Source organism: Myotis myotis, unplaced genomic scaffold, assembly GCF_014108235.1.
Source record: "Myotis myotis isolate mMyoMyo1 unplaced genomic scaffold, mMyoMyo1.p scaffold_m19_p_23, whole genome shotgun sequence".
Classification (NCBI taxonomy): domain Eukaryota; kingdom Metazoa; phylum Chordata; class Mammalia; order Chiroptera; family Vespertilionidae; genus Myotis; species Myotis myotis.
In genome coordinates, this window is record NW_023416328.1 from 910,316 (window position 1) to 936,352 (window position 26,037).

At 47.0% G+C, this 26,037-nt stretch overlaps 1 pseudogene; it reads right to left on the reverse strand.

Annotated features, from left to right (window-relative positions):
* Positions 1–16,652: 16,652 nt before the first annotated feature.
* Positions 16,653–25,520, reverse strand: LOC118679283 (annotated as a pseudogene).
* Between the last annotated feature and the right edge of the window lie 517 nt (positions 25,521–26,037).

Consider the following 26,037-nt stretch of genomic DNA (forward strand, 5'->3'; position numbering starts at 1 on the left):
TCTCGAGGCATAGGCCTGTGCCAGGCAAATGCATGGGAAGGCACAGCCTGTCCAAAGCCCCCAGGGCAAGAGAGCACATTCTTACAGATTCTTGGAACTGCCACAAGTATGTGCCACCGGGTGGAGTGCACGCGGGGGAGTGGGGAATGAGTGCAGTGTCCGGGCGCACGTGGGGGAGGGGAGAGCATGGAGTGTGACAGGGCGCAGGGGAGGAGGGCGTTGGGTATCAGGGAGATTGTCAGATTTTAGCCTCTCCCACTTGCTAACTCCATGAACTTGGGTGCATAACAGCTGCAGGAAAGAACTCAGACTCCGTTTCCCCCACTTATAAATTGGGGGTCAGGAGATCTGGGGGCTGCAGAGGTAGCATCTTATGTTTAAGGGCCCAGACGTACTTGCTGCAAATCTCTGGGCAAGTTGGCTTCTCTGTCTTCCCATCTGTAAAATGGGGGTGGGACCACCCGTCTCACAGGGTTAAAGTGAGGCCTAAATGAGCCCATATATCTCGTGGTACATGGTGGCTTTTATTCATTAGTGCGTTTTTTCGGGTTTTGTTTCTTTGCTTGTTTGTTTTGTTAATCCTCACCCGAGGATATTTTTCCATCGATTTGTAGGGAGGGTGGGAGAGATAGAGAGAAACACATCGATTGCTTGCCCCCTGCACAGGCCCCGATCAGGGATCCCGGGCCAGGGAGGAGCCTACAACTGAGGTCCAAGCCCTTGACAAGAATCAAACTCAGGACCCTTAGGGGTCCCCCAGGCCGACACTCTATCCACTGAGCCAAACCGGCTCGGGCTATTCATTAGTTTTACAAATCAGGGAGGTGCCTTTAACAACCTACAAATGAGATTCTGTTCCGAATGACTCACCAGCTGTGGAGACACATTCATTGAAAGATGCCCTGTGTCCCGACAGGTGGCCTGGACTGGGGACACCTCCGTCTCACCAAGGTGGCCCAGGCGTTCCAAGAATCTGTAAGAATGGGCTCTCTTGCCCTGGGGGCTTTGGACAGGCTGTGCCTTCCCATGCATTTGCCTGGCACAGGCCTACGCCTCGATATGTAGCCTCTTCCGGGAAGCCCTCCCTGACCACCCTCGTTGGGAGTCCTCTCTTAGGTGCTTCCTCGGTTCATCTTTGCACGCATCACCTGGCTGGAACTTGGGTCCAGCATGACTGGAATGTGGAGACGAAGGCCAGGCCTCATCAGGGGAGGGTAGCCTGCCTGAAGGACGCATAGGAATCGGAGGAGAGTGGGCCCTGGGAGCAGGTACGGGGCTGAGTTTGCTCAGTGGAGAGAGAAGCAGACACAGGCATTCACACCGTGGTGGAGGGAGGGGCAGGAGGGATTATAGACTCCTTTGCAGCCTGATTTCAATCTTAGTTCTTTGCTTGGGTTCCTCATTCTCTAAGCAACATGCAGATGAACTTGGCACCAGCCAAATGCCCCCTGGACCCAGGCGCACCAGTGTTCCAGTTTCTGCATCGTACACATGTTATGCTTCTATTATTTCTCTAGGACGCAAGTTTGTTGTGAAATAGTTTGAAAGTCAGCTAAGCAAAACTGAAAAGCAACATCCCCGTGGAGCCATTATAGTTTGGTACACATCCTTGGACATTTTCTATCCACGTATTTACGTGGAAATGCACATAATAATGAAACTATACAAAGTAAATATTGTTGCCCGGCCGGCGTGGCTCAGTGGTGGAGCGTTGGCCCCATGACCCAGGAGGTCACGGTTCGATTCCCAGTCGGGGCACATGCCCGGGTTGCGGGCTCGGTCCCCCACTGTGGGGCGTGCAGGAGGCAGCCGATCCATGATTCTCTCTCAGCATTGATGTTTCTACCTCTCTCTCCCTCTCCCTTCCTCTCTGAAATCAATAAAATAGATATTAGAAAAAATTTAAATTGTTAAACAAATGAGCCGCTATACATGTAAATGTTACTTTTACAAAAATGACATAACCCTATGCCTACTGGATTGCAACCACTTTCGCCCAGTGATATGTCACAGATATCTTTCCCTCTCTGTGAAGATCCACATTATCATTCTTTTTAAAAATATATACTTTATTGATTTTTTTTTTTTTTACAGAGAGGAAGGAAGAAGGATAGACAGAAACATCGATGAGAGAGAAACATCGATCAGCTGCCTCCTGCACACCTCCTACTGGGGATGTGCCCGCAACCAAGGTACATGCCCTTGACTGGAGTCGAACCTGGGACCCTTGAGTCCGCAGGCTGACTCTATCCACTGAGCCAAACCAGCGAGGGCCCCATTGTCTTTTTCTCTTACAGGTGGCTGCCCTGGGACAACCTGTCTGGGCAGGTGACCCACTTCCTTCTCTGACACCTTTTTAACTTCTCTAATGTCCACTAAGGCCCTGGGACTCAGAGGAATAAAGGCAGGTAATAGGACATGTAACGCATGAGGGCATATTGCACATATTGTGAACCTGGTGCAGACGTTAGGCCTAAAGTCACGGTCAGGCACCACCAAGTTTTAGCCGAATCCCCTGGCCAGCTCAAACCCAGGAAGGGAGCCCCCCCGATTCATACTAGAGAGAAAGAAAGGGGCTGTTCTGACGAGAAGCAGTCTACGGAGGTCTCCCTGGGCATCTCAGAAGCCCCAAAGTTGGCCCCCTCGCCCTCCCCCGCCCCCAGAGCTGAAATGGGAAGGCAGGTTTGCTATTATAAGGTTTATGAATCCTCAGGATTTCCCCAGGGGGGCGGGGGTGAGCATGCATTCATGCCACAGACTTTCCAGCATGTTCATATCCATCTCTGAAAATCCAGGGAGTCTTGAAAGCTGAGAATAGGGATGAGACACAGCTCTTCAGCGTCTCAATTGATGGGTTCGCCAGAGTAACTGCTGGGAGATTAGCAGGTGATTATTAAGATCTGTTTCTCTCATTGACAGACCAGACAGACATTTTAAGAATCACCAGTGGCTCCTGCAACATTTCATGTTCCACATTTCGTACTGAATCTCCCAACTGGAATCGGCCAGTGGAAAGGGCAGGACCCCAGGGCTGAACTAAGAGGGGCTGCAGAAAGCAGATATTTCACAGGTAGCTTTCCCTCTCTAGAAACAATCACATTAATCTTATTTTTTATTAATTTTTAAAAATATATATTTTATTGCTTTTTTACAGAGAGGAAGGGAGAGGAATAGGGAGTTAGAAACATGGATGAGAGAGAAACATCGATCAGCTGCCTCCTGCACACCCCTACTGGGGATGTACCCGCAACCAAGGTACATGCCCTTGACTGGAATCGAACCCAGGACCCTTCAGTCCGTAGGCTGACGCTCTATCCACTGAGCCAAACCAGTCAGGGCTATTAATTAATTTTTTAAAAAAATATATCTTTTTATTGATTTCAGAGAGGAAAGGAGAGGGAGAGAGAGGTAGAAACATCAATGATGAGAGAAAATCATTGATGGGCTGTCTCCTGAATGCCCCCTACTGGGGATCAAGCCCACAACCCAGACATGGGCGCTGACCAGGAATTGAACCCCAACCACCTGGTTCATATGTTGATGCTCAACCACAGCCACACTACATTATACTAAAAATATATTAAAAAGATAATATACTCATTATAGAAATTTGGCAAATATGCTAAGGAAGAAATAAGAAAATAAAAATCATTTATAATTAAAAAAAAACAGAAATAACTTTTAACTTGTTTGTATTTCCTTCTAAGTGTTTTATATATTTTTTTCAGGATAAATATACAAACATATACATAAATGTACAAAAACAGCCCTGACCACCATGTGGCCCTGTGGAGGATTGTTCCATGCACCAAAAAGTCATAGGTTCGATTCCCACCCACAATGGGCTCAATCCCCATAGGGCCGTGGTCGGCACACTGCGGCTCTCGAGCCACATGCGGATCTTTGGCCCCTTGAGTGTGGCTCTTCCACAAAATACCACGTGCGGGCATGCATGTACAATGCGCTTGAAAGTTTGTGGCCCATGCGCAGAAGTCGGTATTTTGTGGAAGAGCCACACTCAAGGGGCCAAATAGCCGCATGTGGTTCGCGAGCCGCAGTTTGCCTACCACTGCCATAGGGGGTTGCGGGAGGCAGCCAAACAATCTCTCTCTCTCTCTCAATCTCTCCCCCCCCCCAATCAATCAATCAATCAATAAAAATATATTCTGCCCCGGCCGGTGTGGCTCAGTGGGTTGAGCATGCATCCTGTGCACCGAAAGGTCGCCAGTTCGGTTCCCGGTCAGGGCACATACCCAGGTTGTGGGTTCAACCCCCGGTCGGGATGCTTGCAGGAGGCAACCAATCGATGTTTATCTCTCTCCTTCTCCCTTCCTCTCTCTCTAAACAAATCAATAAAAACATTTTTAAAAAAATAAATAAAAACATATCCTCGGGTGAGGATTAAAAGAGAACTAAAAAATATAATTCTGATGCGTATGCAGTTTTGTATCTCAGCGTATTACAAACATTTCCCAATTCATTAAATATTCTTCAAAAACATGTTTTTTAATAGCTATGTAGTATTACATCAAACACGCACACCACTACTTCCTTAACCATTTCCTCATTGTGAGTACTTAGGTTTTTTTTCTTCCTTCCTTCCTTTTCCTTTTTTGCATTTGTAATTTTTTGCCAACATAGAGGCACTGGTGAGCCTCTGGTAAACATCCTTCACAACATCTTTGTCCACGTTACTGATTCTTTCAAATAGGTTTCCAGAACCGAAGTTGCAGAACTAAAGGGTATAAACTTTTAAGCTTTTTCTTTTATAAAATAAGCAAAGACATAGCTTTCTTTTGTTTTGTTTTTATTGATTTCAGAGAGGAATGGAGAGGGAGAGAGAGATAGAAACATCAATGATGAGAGAGAATCATCGATGGGCTGCATCAAGCCCTCCACCTGGGCATGTGCCCTGACCGGGAATCGAACCGTGACCTCCTGGTTCATAGGTCGATGCTCAACCACTGAGCCACCCTGGCCAGGCCTGTTAAGCTTTTCTTGATTGCTAGTATGAAATTGTATTCCAGGCTTTTTTTTTTTAAAACATATTTTATTGATTTTTTTACAGAGAGGAATAGAGAGTTAGAAACATTGATCAGCTGCCTCCTGTACACCTCCTACTGAGAATGTGCCCGCAACTAAGGTACATGCCCTTGACCGGAATCAATCCTGAGACCTTTCAGTCCGCAGGCCGACGCTCTATCCACTGAGCCACACCGGTCAGGGCTGTATTCCAGGCTTTATACCAATGAGCTCTCCCACAGCAATAGAGTTCATCACTGTGGCTCTTACGTATTTATTGGTTGTGAACTGGGGAAGCTGGCAGTTTCCTGTTTATGGTCGATGGCCTAGGTTTCTTGTGGCATATTTTTAGTCTTATATGTATGCAAATAAGGCTGATTAAGTTACTGGGAATAAAGCAATGCAAATATACACCCTTGGTCACAGGCGGGGTCATTAGAGGTAGACGATTTGATGCACCCTGTCATTACTCCTGGAAAAATAACTTGCAAATGTGGGATGCCGACCACACACAGATTTTTTGCTTTTCTTTGGATTTCCCCCTAAATCCTGGATGATTCCTACATTTTTCTTTTCTTTAAAGTATGCTTTTATTGTTTTTAGAGAAGAAGGGAGAGAGAGAGAGAAACATCAGTGATGAGAGAGAATCATTGGTCGGCTGCCTCCTGCACGCCCCACACTGGGGATCGAGCCCTCAACCCGGCCATGTGCCCTTGACTGGAATCATACCTGGGACCCTTCAATCCGCAGGCCGACACTCTATCCCCTGAGTCAAACCAGCTAAGGCTGACCTGGATCTTTTGTACAGTGGAGGGAATGAGAGGCCTAGGTCCTGTTCTCTAATATGTTATTGCTTAAAAATTACCTACTAGCCCTAGCCAGTGTGGCTCAGTGGATAGAGCGTTGACTTGGGGACTCAAGGGTCCCCGGTTCAATTCCGGTCAAGGGCACATGCCTGGGTTGCAGTATCGATCCCCAGTGTGGGGCGTGCAGGAAGCAGCCAATCAATGATTCTTTCTCATCATTGATGTTTCTATTTCTCCCTCTTCCTTCCCGTCTGAAATCAATACAAAGCAAAAAAGAAACTATCACGCTGAAAAAAAAAAAAAGATCCAAGTCAGGCCTTCAGGGCGCTTACAGTCCCAAACAGCCCAGCAAACCGGAAGTCATGTGGCAGGAAGCAGTTACTTCTCCTGCCCTGGAGATGCTTGAAGACCTCGCAGGAAAGAGGAACCAGGTTCTGGTTGCTGACGATTTCGGCTCTGGGGTGAATAGACTCTCTATTGTGAAAGTGTATTGTGCAAAAAGAGAATGGGGCTTTTTGTGAAGGGAGATAAAGGGTTGTGGGGTGAGAACTGGGAGGGGAGAGGAGGAGGGGGCAGGCCTGGGTGCCCTGGGTGGACTGTGGGCAGGGCCGCCCTGCAGGTCTCCTCGCCTGCACCTGGGTTGCTGTGTCCAGGGCCAGCCTACTATGGGGGTGCGAGGGGGAGGGGCTCAGTAAATGTGTATTGTTCGTAAGAACAGATGAATGCATCAGCCTGTAACCTTAGGGATCACGCTCATGAATTTCCTTTAAGGCATTAATGAAGCGCGCTGTCTGGGGGGAAAGGGCGCCATTGCCCAGCCATGATGGTGAGCAAGGCCAGAGGAGTGAGGTGGGTGTGTGTCTGCGTGCATCTGCTTTAACCAAGGAGGGACCTGGGTTCCAGTTTGAATGTGGCACCAGCTGGGTGACCTTGGCCACACTCAGTCTCTGAGCGCCTCACTCCCTAGACCAGCCGTGGGCAAACTACGGCCCGCGGGCCGGATCCGGCCGTTTGAAATGAATAAAACTAAAAAAAAGAAAAAAAAGAAAAAAAAAGACCGTACCCTTTTATGTAATGATGTTTACTTTGAATTTATATTAGTTCACACAAACACTCCACCCATGCTTTTGTTCCGGCCCTCAGGTCCAGTTTAAGAACCCATGGTGGCCCTCGAGTCAAAAAGTTTGCCCACCCCTGAGCTAGAGCAAGCATGTCAAACTCGCAGTTGGTGGGCCGGCTGGGAGTTTGACATGCCTGTTGGTCTAGAGCAGTGGTTCTCAACCTTCCTCATGCCGCAACCCTTTCATACAGTTCCTCATGTTGTGGTGACCCCCAACCATAAAATTATTTTCGTCGCTACTTCATCACTGTCATGTTGCTGCTGTTATGAATCGTCATGTAAATATCTGATAGGCAGGATGGATTTTCATGGTTACACATTGAACATAATTAAAGCATAGTGATCAATCACAAAAACAATATGTAATTATAGATGTGTTTTCCGATGGTCTTAGGCGACCCCTGTGAAAGGGTCGTTTGACCCCCAAAGGGTCGCGACCCAAAGGTTGAGAACCACTGGTCTAGAGAATGGGCTTAGGGCTGCCTGTGTTGTTAAGGAGATCAAATGAGATAATGCCTGTAGGCCCTGGCTGGTTTGGCCCAGTGAATAGAGCATCACCTGTGGACCGAAGGGTCCCGGCTTCGATTCCGATCGAGGGCATGTACCTCGGTTGCAGGCTCCTCCCTGGCCCAGGCCCTAGTCTGGGCGCCTGCAGGAGGCAATCCCATCGGTATTTCTCTCTGTCTTTCCCTCTCTCTCTCTTCCACTCCCCTAAAAGTCAATAGAAAAAATATCCTCGGGTGAGAATTAACAAAAATCAAAATAATAAAAATAAAATGGGTCTTGAGCCCTGCTGGCGTGGCTCAGTGGTTGAGCATCGACTTATGAACCAGGAGTTCACGGTTTGATTCCCGGTCAGGGCACATGCCTGGGTTGCGGGCTCGATCCCCAGTGTGGGGTGTGCAGGAGGCAGCCGATCTATGATTCTCTCTCATCATTGATGTTTCTCTCTCCCTCTCCCTTCCTCTCTGAAATCAATAAAAAATATATATATATATTTTTTTGCCCTAGCCGGTTTGGCTCAGTGGATAGAGCATTGGCCTGCGGACTGAAGGGTCCCGGGTTCGATTCCGGTCAAGGGCATGTACCTGGGTTTCGGGCACATCCCCAGTAGGAGATATGCAGGAGGCAGCTGATCGATGTTTCTCTCTCATTGATGTTTCTAACTCTCTATCTCTCTCCCTCTCTGTTAAAAATCAATAAAATATATTTAAAAATATATATATATATTTGAAATGAATATATATATTTAAATATATATATATATATATATATATATATATATATATATATATTTAAATGGGTCTTGAAAGCAAAGTGGGAACCCGCTCAGCAAAGCCAAGGAGGCCAGACCTTTGCACAGGGGACAGAGTATAGGAAGTTCCCTAACCCCCTGGAGCCTTGGTTTCCTGCTGTGAAGAAGCCGCTCTGACCACTGAGTGAGATAACACAGGCCGGGTGCCTAGGGTGCTGCCCGGCCTAGAGTGGGTGCTGACAGAAGCCAGTTCTTTGTCCCTCTCTCAAAATCACTTCCTCTTTGAGGCTTCCTTCCTGTTCACTTTTGTCCTGTTCCCCAGTTCCTGGGGACACGGTGACTGTGGCTCGGCCTGTGAGTTACTCAGCCTACTTTCCAGGATCCGCAAAATCATTTTCAAAAGCGGGTCACATTTTCCGCCCCACAGAAAGCCCCAGTGCACTGGAAACGCAGATGTCATAGGGGCCGCAGTCTTTGTTCACGATATGCTAAAATTAGAAATTCGGATTAGAGATTCATATTAGAGAAATTCATATCGAGAAGTGAAATAAACATTCCCCCAGAACGGGCCGTGGCCGGGTGGCTCAGTTGGTGAGAACATCTTCCTAATACACCAAGGTTGCAGGTGCGGCCTGGTCAGGGCACAGCCAAGAATCAAAACAACGGATGCAGCCATAGCCGGTGTGGCCCAGTGGATAGCGCGTCGGCCTGTGGACCAAGGGGTCCCAGGTTCGATTCCGGTCAAGGGCACCTACCTTGGTTGCAGGCTCCTCCCCAGCCCTGATCAGGCCTCATGCGGGAGGCAACCAATCAATGTGTTTCTCTCACATCAATGTTTCTCTCTATCTTTCCTTCTCCCTTCCGCTGTCCGTAAAAATCAATGGAAAAATATCCTCGGGTGAGGATTAAAAACAAACAAAAAAGAAGTAATGAATGCATAAATAAGTGGAACAACAAATTGATGTTTCTCTCTTTCCCCCTTCCTCTCTCTCTAAAATCAATAAATAAAAATAATTTTTTAAATTCTCTAAAATAGCTTTTGGGTAAAGGAGGGAATCAAGAACCGGGTATTAATTAAGAAAATAACACAGCCCTAGCCGGTTTGGCTCAGTTGATGGACATTGGCCTGCGGACTGAAGGGTCCCTGGTTCGATTCTGGTCAAGGGCACATGGCCGGGTTGTGGCCCGATCCCCAGTAGGGGGCGTGCCGAAGGCAGCGGGTCAATGATTCTCTCTCGCCATTGTTATTTCTTTCTCCCTCTCCCTTCCTCTCAGAAATCAGTAAAAATATAAATATTTTTTAAAAAGAGAATAACACAAAGAATTGCACTTATGAAAACCAACAGGACACATGCAAACCTTTACCCAAAAAGTTTTGTAGCTCATTCAACCCATAACAAGTTAAAATATTCATAAAATCACTTAGAAACATTAAAAACAACACCCCAAATAAAGATGAGGAAGGAAGGAATCAGTAAAAAAAAAACAACAAAACAGAAAATAATAAATTAGAAACTAGAAAAACAGTCAAAGTTCCTTGAACTGGTTCCTGTAGTTAAAGCAGAGACTAAGTCATATACAATGGACACACGCAATAAAGAAAGAAATAAAACAGAAATGAACCCAACTGAAGGCGAAGTAAATGGTGGCCATCACAAGAGAAATAAGCTAAAAATAGAACAGGATATTATGTGAAATTGCTGACCAATTTGAAAATGAGTGAAATTGTTTTCTGGGTTAAAAAACACACAAAAAAACACCTAGAAGTGTCCTCTATTTGAGAAAAATCAGAAGTAGAAAATGCAGACTACCTCCTTGGGTTTCTGCTCAAATGTTCTCTGGACAGAAACTCTCCTGATTATCTTTTGGCTTTTTTTTTGGCTTTTTAATTCATCTGAGAGAGAGAGACATCAATTTATTGTTCCACTCATTCATTGATTCTTTCTCTTTTTTTAAATATATTTCTTTATTGCTTTCGGAGAGGAAGGGCGAAGGAGAGAGAGATAGAAACATCAATGAGGAGAGAGAGTCACTGATCGGCTGCCTCCTGCACTCCCCACACTGGGGATCGAGCCCATAACCCAGGCATATGCCCTGACCGGGAATCGAACCTGGGACCCTTCAGTCTGTAGGCTGGCGCTCTATCCACTGAGCCAAACCAGCTAGGGCAAGAGGGGTGTTCTTTTTTTTTTTTTTTTTTTTTAAATATATTTTATTGATTTTTTACAGAGAGGAAGAGAGAGAGACAGAGAGTTAGAAACATCGATGAGAGAGAAACATCGATCAGCTGCCTCCTGCACATCTCCCACTGGGGATATGCCCGCAACCCAGGTAACATGCCCTTGACCGGAATCGAACCTGGGACCTTTCAGTCCGCAGGCCGACGCTCTATCCACTGAGCCAAACCGGTTTCGGCAAGAGGGGTGTTCTTAATACACCTATATCAAGAAAGAGGAAAACCTGCCCTAGCTAGTTTGGTTCGATGGATAGAGCGTCAGCCCGCAGACTGAAGAAGGGTCCCAGATTTGATTCCCATCAAGGGCACATGCCCGGGTTGCAGGCTCGGTCCCCCAGTGGGGGGCGTGCAGGAGGCAGCCGATCAATGATTCTCTCTCATTGATGTTTCTGTCTCTCTCTCCCCCTCTCCCTTCCTCTCTGAAATCAATAAAAACCTATTTTTAAAAAGAGGAAAAGCATAACGTGTAACAGGAAATTCACATAACAGAGAGCCCCGCTGTCGACCTGAGATGCTCAGAGGCCCCTTTCGATCTCCACTGGCGTCTCCACCTGGTTGTCAGTAATGAAACCTGCTTCTTCTCCAAGCATCAGCCCTCATAACAACTACAGACAAGCCCTGACCGGTTTGGCTCAGTGGATAGAGCGTCGGCCTGCGGACTCAAGGGTCCCAGCTTCGATTCCGGTCAAGGGCATGTACCTGGGTTGCGGGCACATCCCCAGTAGGGAGTGTGCAGGAGGCAGCTAATCGATGTTTCTCTCTCATCGATGTTTCTAACTTCCCTCTCCCTCTCCCTTCCTCTCTGTAAAAAAATCAATAAGATATACATATATTTTTTTTTAAGTATATTTTATTGATTTATTACAGAGAGGAAGGGAGAGAGATAGAGAGCTAGAAACATCAATGAGAGAGAAGCATCGATCAGCTGCCTCCTGCACATCTCCTACTGGGGATGTGCCCGCAACCAAGGTACATGCCCTTGACCGGAATCGAACCCGGGACCTTTCAGTCTGCAGGCCGACGCTCTATCCACTGAACCAAACCGGTCTCAGCAATAAGATATATTTTAAAAAAATAAAAATAAAAGAGAAGGAACTTAAAAAAAAAAACAAACTATAGACAAGGCTTCAGATTCAAAATCCTTTTTATTTATCATCCACGGTTGTACGTTCTGCTTTCTTTTTCATGGCAAACATCCAAGCATTTCCACTCTTATCATGGATTCAATGAAAAGTTTCAGCTAGTTTGGGAACTTAACCATTAAAAAGTCCCCTGCCCCCTCTCCTCCCTCTCCCTACACGGAACCCTGCGCTCTGCAGCTGCCTCGGTGCCAGGGAGACCCAGTCGGACGGGTCCCAAGGGTTTGCTGCTCAAAGAGGTTTGCAAACGCCAAAGCTCAATGCCCGAACCCAGAATGGTGTTCCTGGTGTGAGTGAGGCTGCGGCCCCACTTGGCAGGATCCTGTAACAGTAGACTCCACTGCGTTTCTTTATCGGAGCAGGAATCTGTGTGTAGCTTTTAGATCGGATTTCTAGAATCCTCCATTCTTTTTTTTTGTTGCTTTTTTTTTTTTTTTTTGGTTAATCCTCATCTGAGGATATTTTCCCATTGATTTTTAGAGAGGGTGGAAGAGAGGGGGAGAGACTGAGAGAAAAATCGATGTGAGAGAGACCCATTGATTGGTTGCAAACCTGCAACTAAGGTACGTGCCCTTGGCCTGAATCGAACCCAGGACCCTTCTGTCTGAGGCCTGATGCTCTAACCACTGAGCACCCGGGCTAGAATTCTCCATTCTTAAGGAGCAGTTTCCAGAATAACCAGGGTTCTCCCTGATGGGCCGTCCTGAGGATGGGCTGGGGGGGGCGGGAGGAAATGAAGGCTCATGCTGACCAGCAGAAGGTGGAGGGAGCCCAGGATCTTTGAGAAGTCAGTCCTTTTGGGGGCGAATCTTGGGGACCAGACGCCTCTGGGACAGAGAGCTCCGTCCTCTACGAAACCTTAGGCCAGTGGTTCTCAACCTTCTGGCCCTTTAAATACAGTTCCTCATGTGGTGACCCAACCATAAAATTATTTTCGTGGCTACTTCATCACTGTCATGCTGCTACTGTGATGAATCGTCATGTAAATATCTGATCGGCAGGATGGTCTCAGGCGACCCCTGTGAAAGGGGCGTTCGACCGCCAAAGGGGTCGCGACCCACAGGTTGAGAACCGCTGCCTTGGGTTGTTATACAACAGGCTGTAATTAATATCACCCAGGCTGGGAGAGGCATCCCATCACGCTAATGAAAAATGAAAGCCACCCGGGCTCAGTGCCCAGAGCCTGCAGACACTTGCCAGGCCAGGAGCCACCAGCAGAGGGCGCTCACGGGGACGTGAGGTGCCCCATGCCAATCATTGCCCACGGTGCCAGCCACCTGTAGGAGAATGTAGTCCTGGCCCACCTGGTCCTGTTTGGCCAGAGCAGGGCAGGTACCCGGAGTCCTGCTGCCCCAGGCGATGTGAGCCTTTCAGAGGGGAGGCCTGGGAGGATTGGGGGCAGGGGGTGATGCAGAGCAGGGAGGCATAGCCAGGACTTTCTCAACCTCAGAGATTTGCTGTGGTGGGATTCAATGAGAGAACATGTATGAACCACACATGGTAGGCACTTGTAATCAATGTTTGCAATGGTGATAATGATGCTGCTGCTGCTGAACTAATTCCTCCTTTGTAGCCCCCGCTCTTCACCCAACCCAAACATTTCTACCCTTCACAGCTACTCTTCCTCCGAGAAGCCCTCCAGGATCACTTCAGGCCAGTGGTTTACAAATTGGGGGCCCTTCCGAATCACCTAAGAAGGTGAGAAGTTTGTTTGTTTGTTCTGGTTGTTGTTGTTTGAATGTTCTTAGTGATTTCAGAGAGAGGAAGGGAAAGGGAGAGATAGAAACATCAATGATGAGAGAGAATCATCGATTGGCTGCCTCCTGCACGACCACTATTGGGGATCGAGCCCACAACTGGGGCCTGTGCCCTGACGGGGAATTGAACCGGTGACCTCTTGGTTCCTGGGCCAACAGTCAACCACTGAGCACAACACTGGCTGGGCTTGAATCTCTTTCAATTATTCTTTCTACTTGGCATAAAGGTTCAATGTTATTCTTTTGCATGTGGATATCCACTTTTCCCAGCACCATTTATTGACGAGATTGCCCCTTTTCCCATCGAGTGGCCTTGGCACTCTTGGGGAAGATCATTTGATCATATATGGCTATTTAGGGTCCCTTGACTTGAATGACAATATAGACTAATTGCTCTGGCTAGAACCTCCAGTACTATGGTGACTAACAGTGGCAGGAGTGGGCATTCTTGTGATGTTCCTGGTTTTAGGGAGCTTTCAGTCTTTCCCCATTGATTGAAATGTTATAAAATTGTTATAAATACAGGCTTGTTATAAATACACTAGCGGCCCTCTCGCAATCCGGGACCCCTTGGGGGATGTCAGACTGCCAGCTTCGGCCCGATTCCCGGCAGGCCAGGCCGAGGGACCCCACCGGTGCACAAATTTGTGCACCGGGCCTCTACTATGTCTATAAGATCTTTGGTTAATATCTTCCTGTCCTCCCCCCTCCCCCCTTCCCTCTGAGATTCATCAGTTGGTTGCATGTTTCCATGCCTGTGCGTTGAGCGTCTGCCCCCTGGTGGTCAGTGTGCGTCATAGCTACTGGTCGGACGGTCAGATGGTCACTTAGGGTTTTATATAGAGAGATAGCCTTTATTATAGTAACACCCCCATACACACACACCACAACCTCAATCCACAATTTCACTTTCCAAGGTTTCAGGTACCCACGGTCAACTGTAATCTGAAAATACTAAATTGAAAATTCCAGAAATAAATAATTCATCCGTTTGAGATTGTACCCTTTCTGAGTAGTGAGGAGATCTCACGTGACCTGCTCATTCCCGCCTGAGATGGAAGCATTCCTCCCTCCACGCTGTGAGGTTCTGCCCTGTAGTCACGTTCTGTCTTGGTTATCACAGTTGATCACAGGGCTGGTGTTCGCATGACCCTGGTTTCACTTATAAGGGCCCCACAGTGCAGGAGCAGTGATGCCGGCCATTCGGATATGCCCCACAGAGAAGCCGGGAAGTGTATGTATGTGTAGGAAAAAGCATAGTATAGACGTAGGTTCAGTACTATCCCTGGTTTCAGGCATTGACTGGTTCTTGGAACATATCCCCTTTGGATAAAGGGTGACTAATGTATATTGAGCTAGTTTCCTTTTATTCTGAGTTTGTTGTGTTGCTGTTTTGTGTGTTTTTTGTGTTTTTTTTAAATCATAAAACTGTTGAATTTTGCCAAAAGCTTTTTCTGCATCAGTTGAGATGATTGTGTGGTTTTTGCCCTTCATTCTGTTCATGGGGAGTATGTATTACGTTGACTGATTATTTAAAAAATATTTTTAAAATTGATTTCAGAGAGAAGAAGGGAGAGGAAGAGAGAGAGAGAGAGAGACAAGCATCAATGAAGAAAATCATTGATTGTCTGCCTCCTGCACACCCCCTACTGGGGAATGAGCCTGCAACCCAGGCATGTGCCCTGGCCGGGAATCGAACTATGACCTCCTGGTCCATGGGTCTACATTCAGTCATTGAGCCACACCTGGCCAGGCACGTTGACTGATTTTTGTACCTTGGATCATTCTTGCATTTCAGTAATAAACCCCACGTGGTCATGGTGTATAAGGTGCCCCCCCCCCCCTATTTATTTTGGTTAATCCTCACCCGAGGGTATTTTTCTTTTTCTTTTCTTTTTTTAAAAATATATTTTATTGATTTTTTACAGAGAGGAAGGGAGAAGGATAGAGAGTTAGAAACATCTGTGAGAGAGAAACATCCATCAGCTGCCTCCTGCACACTCCCCACTGGGGATATGCCCGCAACCAAGGTACATGCCCCTGACCGGAATCGAACCTGGGACCCTTGAGTCCGCAGGCCGACGCTCTATCCACTGAGCCAAACCGGTCAGGGCTCTTTTCTTTTCTTTTTCTTTTTTTTTTCCTGCAAAAAGCTTTATTGTTTCATTTGGTCCAATGCATGGGAGAGGGCTCCAGGGTGGTTAAAAGAATGGCTAGTAGTTTCGGGAAGAGGCTCAGGTAAAAGCCAGAGACACTAGGGCAGGGGTGGGCAACCTTTTTGTGAGTGCGCGCCAAAACCAGCAAAATCTCTGACTCAAAATTCTTCTGCGTGCCAACCCTAATTTTTTGAGAACATGTTACGCCTACTTGGTATCTCTTAAGGTGTACGTATGTGAGGAACCTTGAAGAAATAATAAAATTCATTTGAGCAACAAAAACACAGTCTATGATGATGAAAAATACATTTATTTTTTAATGTATACATGTACACTGATAGTCCGACAGAAAACGTTATGACTCCGTGTGATATTATCAGTGGGACTTTTGCGGCTGCATTGCTGATGACAGAGATTTTACATCAGGTTTCTATTTCGTGATCTTCAGAGATATGCACGCGCTACTACTTTCATCCGTCAGGCTACTCCTATTACGAGACTTAACAAAATTCATCACTGAGAACAAAGATCCACAAGCGTATGTGGATGAAACCAAAACACTGGTCGGATCTAGGAAGGCAGGGAGAGTGAAGGCAGAGGCATAGAAATTGCTCTTCCCCTCTCTCGTCCATCCATGTCTATGGCCTTTAAGATAACTTGTTATGTAAAATTATTTGTTTATCTAAGATGCACCTACACTGAATTTATCTGAAAAATAAAAAAGTCGATATTAAGAAAAAAATTGTATGCCTAACCGGTTTGGCTCAGGGGATAGAGCATCGGCCTGCGGACTCAAGGGTCCCGGGTTCGATTCCGGTCAAGGGCATGTACCTTGGTTGCGGGCACATACCCAGTAGGGAGTGTGCAGGAGGCAGCTAATCGATGTTTCTCTCTCATCGATGTTTCTAACTCTCTATCCCTCTCCCTTCCTCTCTGTAAAAAAATCAATAAAGTATACTTTAAAAAAATAATAAAATAAAAAATAAAATAATTCTTAAAAAAAAAAAGAAAAAAATTGTAAATGGAAGATTATAAGAGAGGGTTTCGCGTGCCAGCGAAAGTTACTGGCGAGCCATGTTTGGCACGCGTGCCAGCGGTTGCCCACCCCTGCAGTAGGGGATGCAGAGGGGCCTCTGAAAGGCCTCTGGGCTCCAAAGGCTCCTAGTCGTGCTTGAGGGGGAGCCTTTCGAAAAGATACTCTCCCAGCCCCGCCTGGGGGGCGGCCAGCCTGCGGGGATGTTAGTCAGGTGGTCGCCCATCTTCTTGATCGGTTTCACCTCCTCATTCAGGAAGTGGTTCTCCAGGAAGTCGAAGAGATGAGGGTCTGCATGGGTAGAACCCAGGGCCTGCAGCTCCCAAAGGAGCTGGTTCAGGTTCGTCTCCAAGGCCAGAGCGGCTTCCCTGGCGTCCTGAGTTTTGCCCCAGTCATCCTGGGAAGGTTTCTGCAAGTCCTGGGAAGGTTTCTGCACGTCCTGGGAAGGTTTCTGCACGTCCTGGGAAGGTTTCTGCACGTCCTGGGAAGGTTTCTGCACGTCCTGGGAAGGCTTCTGCACGTCCTGGGAAGGTTTCTGCACGTCCTGGGAAGGTTTCTGCACGTCCTGGGAAGGTTTCTGCACGTCCTGGGAAGGTTTCTGCATGTCCAGGAAGAGGATGCGGCCGCACGTTCGTTTTGCAATTTTAAGAGATGCTCAGCGCCCTCACGCTTCACCCCAGAGCCACATCCTCACGGTCGAAATAGTAGCCCCGAGAAAGGTAGGTGTGCGAGGCCCGCAGATGCAGGTTGGCCAGGCGGGTGATGGTGCCTCCACCTCGGGGAATAATTCTGACGAATTTGGGAGCTCCCGGTTATTCAACAATAAGGAGTTAAGGCAGAAAAACGAACGGTGTGTTGGCTGGTTCTGGAGGTGGCTCCGAAGGTGGCGACTGGATGAGACGCAGGAGAGTGGTCAGAGGCTGGAAGTGGGGGCGTCCCTGGGTCTGTTCTGTCCAAACACTGTTGAAGCCAGAGACAGATGCGGGACCTTCGAGTGCACTCGAGGATATTTTCCCATTGAATTTTAGGGAGAATGGAAGAGAGAGGGAAAGACAGAGAAACATTGATGTGAAACACCTTAGGTGGTTGCCTCCTGCACAAACCCTGACCAGGGTCTGGGCGGGGGAGGAGCCTGCAACCAAGGTATGTGCCCTTGACTGGAATCGAACCCGGGAGCCATCCACAGGCCGATGGTCTATCCACTGAGCCAAACCGTCTAGGGCTAAGCCTTTTAAGATGCTGCTGACTTCGATGGTGAGTATGTTGTTGAGGATTTGGGCATCAGCGTTCTTCAGGGATATTGGCCTATGGTTTTCTTGAAGTGTCTTTGTCTGGCTTTGGTATCAGGGTAATGCTGGCCTCAGAGAATGAGTTTGGGAGTATTATCTCCACTTAACTGTTTCGGGAGAGTTTGAGGAGGTTGGGTGTTAATTCTATTTTTGTTTGTTTGTTTTAATTTTATTTAAAAATTTTTTTATTAAATGTATTGGGTGGCATTGGCTAATATGACCACATAGGTTTCAAGTGTCCATTTCTGTGATACAAGATCTGTGTATTGCAGTGTGCCCCTACCACCCAAATTCAAACCATCTTCCATCACCATATATTAGGCCCGCTCCATCCTTCAATTCTTCTTTAAGTATTTGGTAAAATTCTCCAGTGAAACCATCTGCTTTTAGGCTTTCCTTTGTTTGAGAGGTTTGTGGGTTTTTAAAAATATTTTTTTATTGATTTTATAAAGGAAGGGAGAGGGAGATTGAAACATCAATGATGAGAATCATTGACCGGCTGCCTCCTGCAATCCCCCGACTGGGGATTGAGCCTGCAACCCCAGCATGTGCCCTTGACCAGAATCGAACCCAGGGCCCTTCAGTCCGCAGGCCGACGCTCTATCCACTGAACCAGACCAGCTAGGGCTCATTTGTTGCTCCTTGTTTGTGCCCTGACCAGGGATCGAACCCACAACCTAGGTGTATCAGGATGATGCTCTAACCAAGTGAGCTACCCAACCAGGGCCACGGCTTTTTTTTTTTCTTGTGATGAGGACTTCAAGATCTGCTCTCTTAGCAACTTTTAAATATGAACTATAGTAGTATTAACGACTAGTGGCCCGGTGCACGAAATTTGTGCACATTAAAAGGGCATTAATTAGAGGAAATATTTTTTTTTTAAATATATTTTATTGATTTTTTACAGAGAGGAAGGGAGAGAGATAGAGAGTTAGAAACATCGATGAGAGAGAAACATCGATCAGCTGCCTCCTGCACATCTCCTACTGGGGATATGCCCGCAACCAAGGTACATGCCCTTGACCGGAATCGAACCTGGGACCTTTCAGTCCCCAGGCCGACGCTCTATCCACTGAGCCAAACCGGTTTCGGCTAGAGGAAATATTTTAATGTTGCTATTTGCCCTTTCTCTATAATAGAAGTGTCAGAGGTGAAAGAAAATTAGTAAAATGCATATGAAAATCTCCCTCCTGTCAGAGTCTGGGGTGCGCCGCAGTGTTGGGGTCCAGCCCCAACAGGTCCAGGGGTTCCCATAGGTGTGGACGGAGTCGGCGATGAAGGAAAGACATGGAGGCAGCGTTCAGGTGATCATCATGGTTGGGTTCTCTCTTTATTGTCTTCTTACATCTGTATTTATACCATTTGATCCTATAAGCATGCCTCTATAATCACATCATGGTATGTTTTGGGTAACGTTCTACAGTTCCTTGTTTCTTATCTGACCTTTGCCAAAAATCCTGTCTCTATCTCGTTCTGTTGATTTTAGTCTTGTCTAGGTTAATCTCTGTGTTCCCTTACAAGGGCTATTCCAAGGTCACTGCTCTACTGATAGGCTACAAGGAAGTGACTGAAGGAGATTCTCCTACCCAGTAAAGGTTATGTCCTCCCAGCCCCGCTGCTTGCCTTCCCTGGGACTGCCCTGTGTCGGTGGGTCTCCAGGGCTATAGGCTTTGGTGCTTTCCCTGGTGGGCAGACCCCTGGGGATGTGGGCCCAACAAGTCCCAAATTTATTGCCAACAGTCTTAGTCCAAGTTCTTCATCAGTAGTACCTGGTATTTCTGTAACACTAGGAGGTTTCACTGATTTATTCCCTTCCTTAGTCCTGTTAACCCCTAACCTGGGGGAACAACTTTTCTCGGGGAGGTGGTCCTGATTAAAACACATAGCGCTAAGAGGGGGAGCAAACATATGTCATATACGCCAGGTCCCTTGAAACATAAGCTGTGCAGATGTTTCTTCCCTGCAGCGACTGTGTCAAGCAGCAAGGGTGGACCAGCTTCCAGCAAATTCCCCCATTTTTATTTTTTAAATGACAGCGCATGTAAATCAGCAGCCACCTCTCGGATTGGCTTGTATAAGACTCAGAAGATGACTTGTTTGTGATTTTGCTAACAGGTCAGTCCGAGGCTTAACCCTGTATCGGCTCCCCACACCGCAGGACCCAGAACCAAGTCCCCGCCCACCCACGCACACCTCGAAATCACGCAAGACCCAGACCCAGCTGGCTCCACCCTCATCAAGACCTGCAGGGCGGGGGTGGGGGGACGCAGTCTCAGGTCCCCCGGCCTGGGCGGGAGAGATTGAGGGCTCTAAGACTTGAGGACCGTTTACATATTAGCTCTTTATTATATAGGATAGTCACCATGCTATACATTACATTTCCCAATTTTTCTGTTTCTTCATATTCCAATCTGGGTAGGTGCGTATTTCTAGGAATTACTCATTTCTTTTAGGTTATCCAATTCGTTGGTGTATAACTGCTCACAGTATTCTCTTATAATCTTTATGGCTGTGAAATCAGCTGTAATGCCTCCCCTTTCACTTCTAGTTTTAATTATTGGCGTTTTCTCTCCCCTCCATACCCCCTCTCCCCCCCTTGGTTCCTGTAGCTAAGGGTTTGTCAGTTTTGTTGATCTTTTCAAAAACTAACTCTTCCTTTTGTTGATTTTTTATTCTATTGTTTCTCGATGCTCTGTTTTGTTCACTATCTCTGCTCTAATCCTTATTATTTCCTTCCTCTGCTAGCTTGGGTCTAGAGTATTCTTGTTTTTTAGTTGCTTGAGGTATGAAGTGAGGTTGTTGATTTGTGCCCTTTCTTCTTTTTTAATGCGAACATTTCATAGCTCTAAACTCCCCCTTAGCGCCGCTTCCACTGCGTCTCGTAAGGTTTGGAATATTGTGTTTTTCTTTTCATTGGTCTCGAGGTAGTTTCTGATTTCCCTTGTGATTTATTCTTTGACCCATCGGTTGCTTAAAAGTGTGTTGTTTCATTTCCATCCGTTTGTGGATTTTTCTAGTTTTCCCTCTGCTATTGATTTCTGGTTTCATTCCATTGTTACTGGAAAAAATACTTGCTATGATTTCAATCTTTTTTAAAAAATATATATTTTTATTATTGCCCTAGCCCAGGGGTCCTCAAACTATGGCCCGCGGGCCACATGCAAATACAAATATTGTATTTGTTCCCGTTTTGTTTTGTTTTTTACTTCAAACTAAGATATGTGCAGTGTGCATAGGAATTTGTTCATAGTTTTTTTTTTAAACTATAGTCCGGCCCTCCAACGGTCTGAGGGACAGTGAACTGGCCCCCTCTTTAAAAAGTTTGAGGACCCCTGCCCTAGCCAGTTTGGCTCAATGCATAGAGTGTCAGCCTGCAGACCGAAGGGTCACGGGTTCGATTCCGGTCAAGGGCACGTACCTCGGTTGCAGGCTCCTTACTGGCCCGGGGCCCTGGTCGGGGCGCGTGCAGGAGGCAACCAATCCATGTGTTTCTCTCACATCGATGTGTCTCTCTGTCTTTCCCTCTCTCTTCCACCCTCTCTCTAAAAAGATCCAAATAAAGAAAAAGAAACACTGATCTCGTCCCCTGACATTGCTGTCACCAGCAACCGCCATCCAGGGCTGACCACAGCGATACGTTTAAGGACTTCTTTGTAATTTAAGGAGGGACGTCACCCTAAAAGTAACTAATAACCACAAACGCATCTCCAGGCAGCAGCACTGGGCCCTGCGGAGCTGGCTGAAGGCTCTGGGCAGCACAGAGGCTCAGAGGGTGCGGCTCAGGCTGGGGCTGTGGTCTGGGGTCTGGGTGCGAGGAAGACGGCTTAGGGATCACTGTCAGTGTCAGGCTGTCCTGCTGTGCCAGCAGCACCTTTGGCTGGCCTGTGGTGAGCATGGGGGCACCTTGGGGCTTTCTCTTTATTTCAGAGAAGAAGAGAGAGGGAGAGACAGAGAAACATCAATGATGAGAGAGAATCATTGATCGGCTGCCTCCTGCACGCCCCACACCGGGGACGGAGCCCACAACCCGGGCATGTGCCCTGACCGGGAATCGAACCGTCACCTCCTGGTTCATAGATTGACGCTCAACCACCGAGCCACGCTGGTCGGGCTTATTTTTAATTTATTATTATTTTTTTTTTATCCTCACTCGAGGATATGTTTTTATTGATTTTTTTTTTTTTTTTTTTAGAGAGAGAGGAAGGGAGAGAGAAACAGAAACATCAATGTGTGAGAGAAATATCCCTGTAGGCACCCCGACTGGGAATCGAACCCACGACCTTTTGGTGTACAGGATGACACTCCACCCTACTCAGCCCCCCGGCCATGGCTATCTTTCCTTTTCAAATGCTCTCATTTTACCTTCTATCCTTTCAAACCTTTTTAGCCTCTTATTTCCTTCCATAGCTTCTCTTTTAATTATCTGTTTTTTTTTGTTATAGTTCCCTTCAACTTAAAAAATCGTATTTTTCTGACTAGGAAAGTGTAATGTATTTTTATTGCTAAATGTTTGGAAAATATAGGAACGGGTATAAAGAACGAAATTAAAATATCCATTAAGCCTCCTCTAGGAATAACCACTGTTGCTGTTTTATTGTATTCTCTTCAACGGCTTTTTCTATTCATAAACACTTAGAGATATTGCTTTAACCCTTTGTCTGACGTAAGTGGTGTAAATATTTTCCTATGATTTGATGCTTGTTGGAAAAAAAAATCTTTATTTTTTTATGTTTTTTAAATACATTTTTATTGACTTCAGAGAGGAAGGGAGAGGGAGAGAGGAGAGAATGAAACATCAATGATGAGAGAGAATCATGGATCGGCTGCCTCCTGCACACACCTACTGGGGATTGAGCCTGCAACCCGGGCATGTGGTTTTTGTTTCTGGTTTTTTTTTAATTGTTTTATTGCTTAAAGTATTACAAAGAGTATTACATATGTCTTCTATTTTCCCGCCCTTAACAATCCCCCAGCCAGGCATGTGTTCTTGACTGGGGATCGAACTGTGACCTCCTGGTTCATAGGTTGATGTTCAACCACTGAGCCATACTGGCTGGGCATAAAATCTTTTTTTTTTTTTTAAATATATTTTATTGATTTTTTACAGAGAGGAAGGGAGAGCGATAGAGAGCTAGAAACATCGATGAGAGAGAAACATCGATCAGCCGCCTCCTGCACATCTCCCACTGGGGATGTGCCTGCAACCCAGGTACATGCCCTTGACCAGAATCAAACCTGGGACCCTTCAGTCTGCAGGCCGACGCTCTATCCACTGAGCCAAACCAGTTTCGGCTCTTTTTTTTTTTTTTAAAACTAGAGGCTCAGTGCACAAAAATCTGCACCCGGGGTCGCGGGACCGTGGGGTGTGCAAATTGTCCCTCTCCTGGGCCGCAGGCTGTGGCCCCTTTAAGACCCCACCTCCACCTGCTCAGGGCTGATACCCATCCTGCATGGCTGAGTGAGAAAGCAAAAGGAGGAACAGTGTGTCTAACATGTTTGTTGCTAAAAACACACAGGAAAATGCAGCCTGCGTTTTTAATCAATATGCTGTTCTGGCCCTAGCTGGTTTGGCTCAGTGGATAGCGTGTCAGCCCGAGGACTGAGGGTCCCTGGTTCGATCCTGGTCAAGGGCGCATACCTTGGTTGCAGGTTCCCCAGCCCTGGTCCGGGTGTGTGCAGGAGGCAACCCATCGATGCGTCTCTCTCACATCGATGTTTCTCTCTGTCTCTCCCTCTCCCTTCCACTCTTTCTAACAATCAATGGAAAAATATCCTTGGGTGAGGATTTAAAAAACAAATGCTGTTCTGTTTCCCTAGCTAATGGCTCTCGGCTAGTCACATCATCCGGATCTAGCACCTGGGCTCACGGGACAGTTTCTTCCTGCAGCGCAAGGCCTCCTTGCTGTCACGTCCTCTGATTATTAAGTGATGGCCGGACATGGCCTGATGCAGTCACACTGCAACCCTGTGAGCGTGCGTCGCCATGCGCCTTCTGGGTCAGAGGACCAGCCATGGACGGGCAGGCCTGGCCGTGTCTGCCACAGCCTCGCTCAGGACTCCCGCACGGAGCCCGGGGTTGGGGCTGGGAGCCTGGCCGGCCCCGAGGCGAGGAGACTGGACGCTGGTCAGCAGGTCCCCGTGTGAGGGCAGAAGGTGAGGCTACCACCAGGGTGTGCATGGAGGGGCAGCAGAGGGGAGATCACGTGTGTGCGTGTCATTTCCTGCGAAACAGGGGCCGACCAAAGCTCAGCGGCTCCTGTCCGCCAGGCCTGGCCTGTGAGAGAGGAAAGAGCAGGGAGGTCTTCCCTGCACGAGAAAGTACGTGCAGAGCTGTCCGTCCTTTCAAATCGCTGCACATCACCAGCCAGAGGCTCTATCGCTCCACAAATATTTAGATTCTCTCTCTTTTTAAATGTAAGCAAAGCTGCAGAGGAGAGACCCCACTCCCTCTACCAGGCTCTCCATGTTTCTGGGTTTCCTTTTATACCTTCTAGCAAGGTAGAGTTTTGTCCTGCCACATTTCTTGCTAAATTTATTCCTAGGTGCTTTCTTTTTTTATTTAAATATGTTTTTATTGATTCAGAGAGGAAGGGAGAGGGAGAGAGAGAGATAGAAACATCAATGATGAGAGAGAATCACTGATCGGCTACCTCCTGCACACCCCCTACTGGGGAATCGAGCCCGAAACCCGGAATCGAACCTGGGACCTTTCAGTCCCCAAGCTGGTGCTCTATCCACTGAGCCACACCAGCTAGGGCCCTTTCAGTCCCCAAGCTGGTGCTCTATCCACTGAGCTACACCAGCTAGGGCCCTTTCAGTCCCCAAGCTGGTGCTCTATCCACTGAGCCACACCAGCTAGGGCCCTTTCAGTCCCCAAGCTGGTGCTCTATCCACTGAGCCACACCAGCTAGGGCCCTTTCAGTCCCCAAGCTGGTGCTCTATCCACTGAGCCACACCAGCTAGGGCCCTAGGTATTTTAGAGCTGTGGTTCTTATGACCTTATGTGGTAGTTATTTATTTTATTTTTAATTATTTTATTTATTCTTTTTTTAAAAATATATTTTATTGATTTTTTTTTTTTACAGAGAGGAAGGGAGAGGGATAGAGAGTTAGAAACATCCATGAGAGAGAAACATCGATCAGCTGCCTCCTGCACACTCCCTACTGGGGATGTGCCCACAACCCAGGTACATGCCCTTGACCGGAATCGAACCTGGGACCCTTCAGTCTGCAGGCCGACGCTCTATCCACTGAGCCAAACCGGTGAGGGCATTTTATTATTCTTTAAAATATATTTGTATTGGTATCAGAGACGAAGTGAGAGGGAGAGAGAGCTAGAAACATCAATTATGAGAATTATGCATCAGCTGCCTCCTGCACGCCCTACTGGGGATCGAGGCTGCAACCTGGGCATGTGCCCTGACTGGGAATCGCACCCTGACCTCCTCTATTGTCACACCTGTCCACCTGTGTGCACGCCGATGTTGATCCTAGGTTAAAAAGTGCCTTCTCTACTCCAAAATGATGGAACAGTTTGCTTTTATTTTCTTCTAAATTTACATTCATACTTAGGGGAGACGTAAAGCTTTTCGTTTGCATTCAAATAGCATAGCGGCTTGTTTCGGGGCTTATGGTATGAGATGGAACTCACCTTGATCTTCCAAATTGTTCGTCAGCTGAACCAACGAGATGTATCGGATTACCCATCCTCTCCCCGTTGACTTGAAATCCCACCTTTATCACACTTCAAATTCTTATTCCTATTGAATCTCTTTCTCAGTTTTCTATTCGGTTCTATTGATCTGTTAGTTTGTTGCCAGGCCGATACTGTACAATGACTTTATTTCTTATTAGAAAAGCAATAAAGGCTTATTACAGAAAACTCAGAAAACACACAGGCACAAACAGACCGAATATAAAACACTGGCAATTGCATCCGGGACTAAGGACTGTATCACCTCGCTTTCTATCACTTCAGATCATTTAATTTCTGTAACCATGTGTAAATATATACTTGGACAGTGACATAAAGACCATGCCACATGAGTAGTTTGGCAAACTTTTTTCACTTTACGATACTTCGGGGATATGTTTTCTTGCTGGTAAATATTCCTCTTTTCAAACCTTTTTTTGTTGCCCTAGCCGGTTTGGCTCAGTGGATAGAGCATAGGCCTGCGGACTGAAAGGTCCCGGGTTCAATTCCAGTCAAGGGCACATGCCCGGG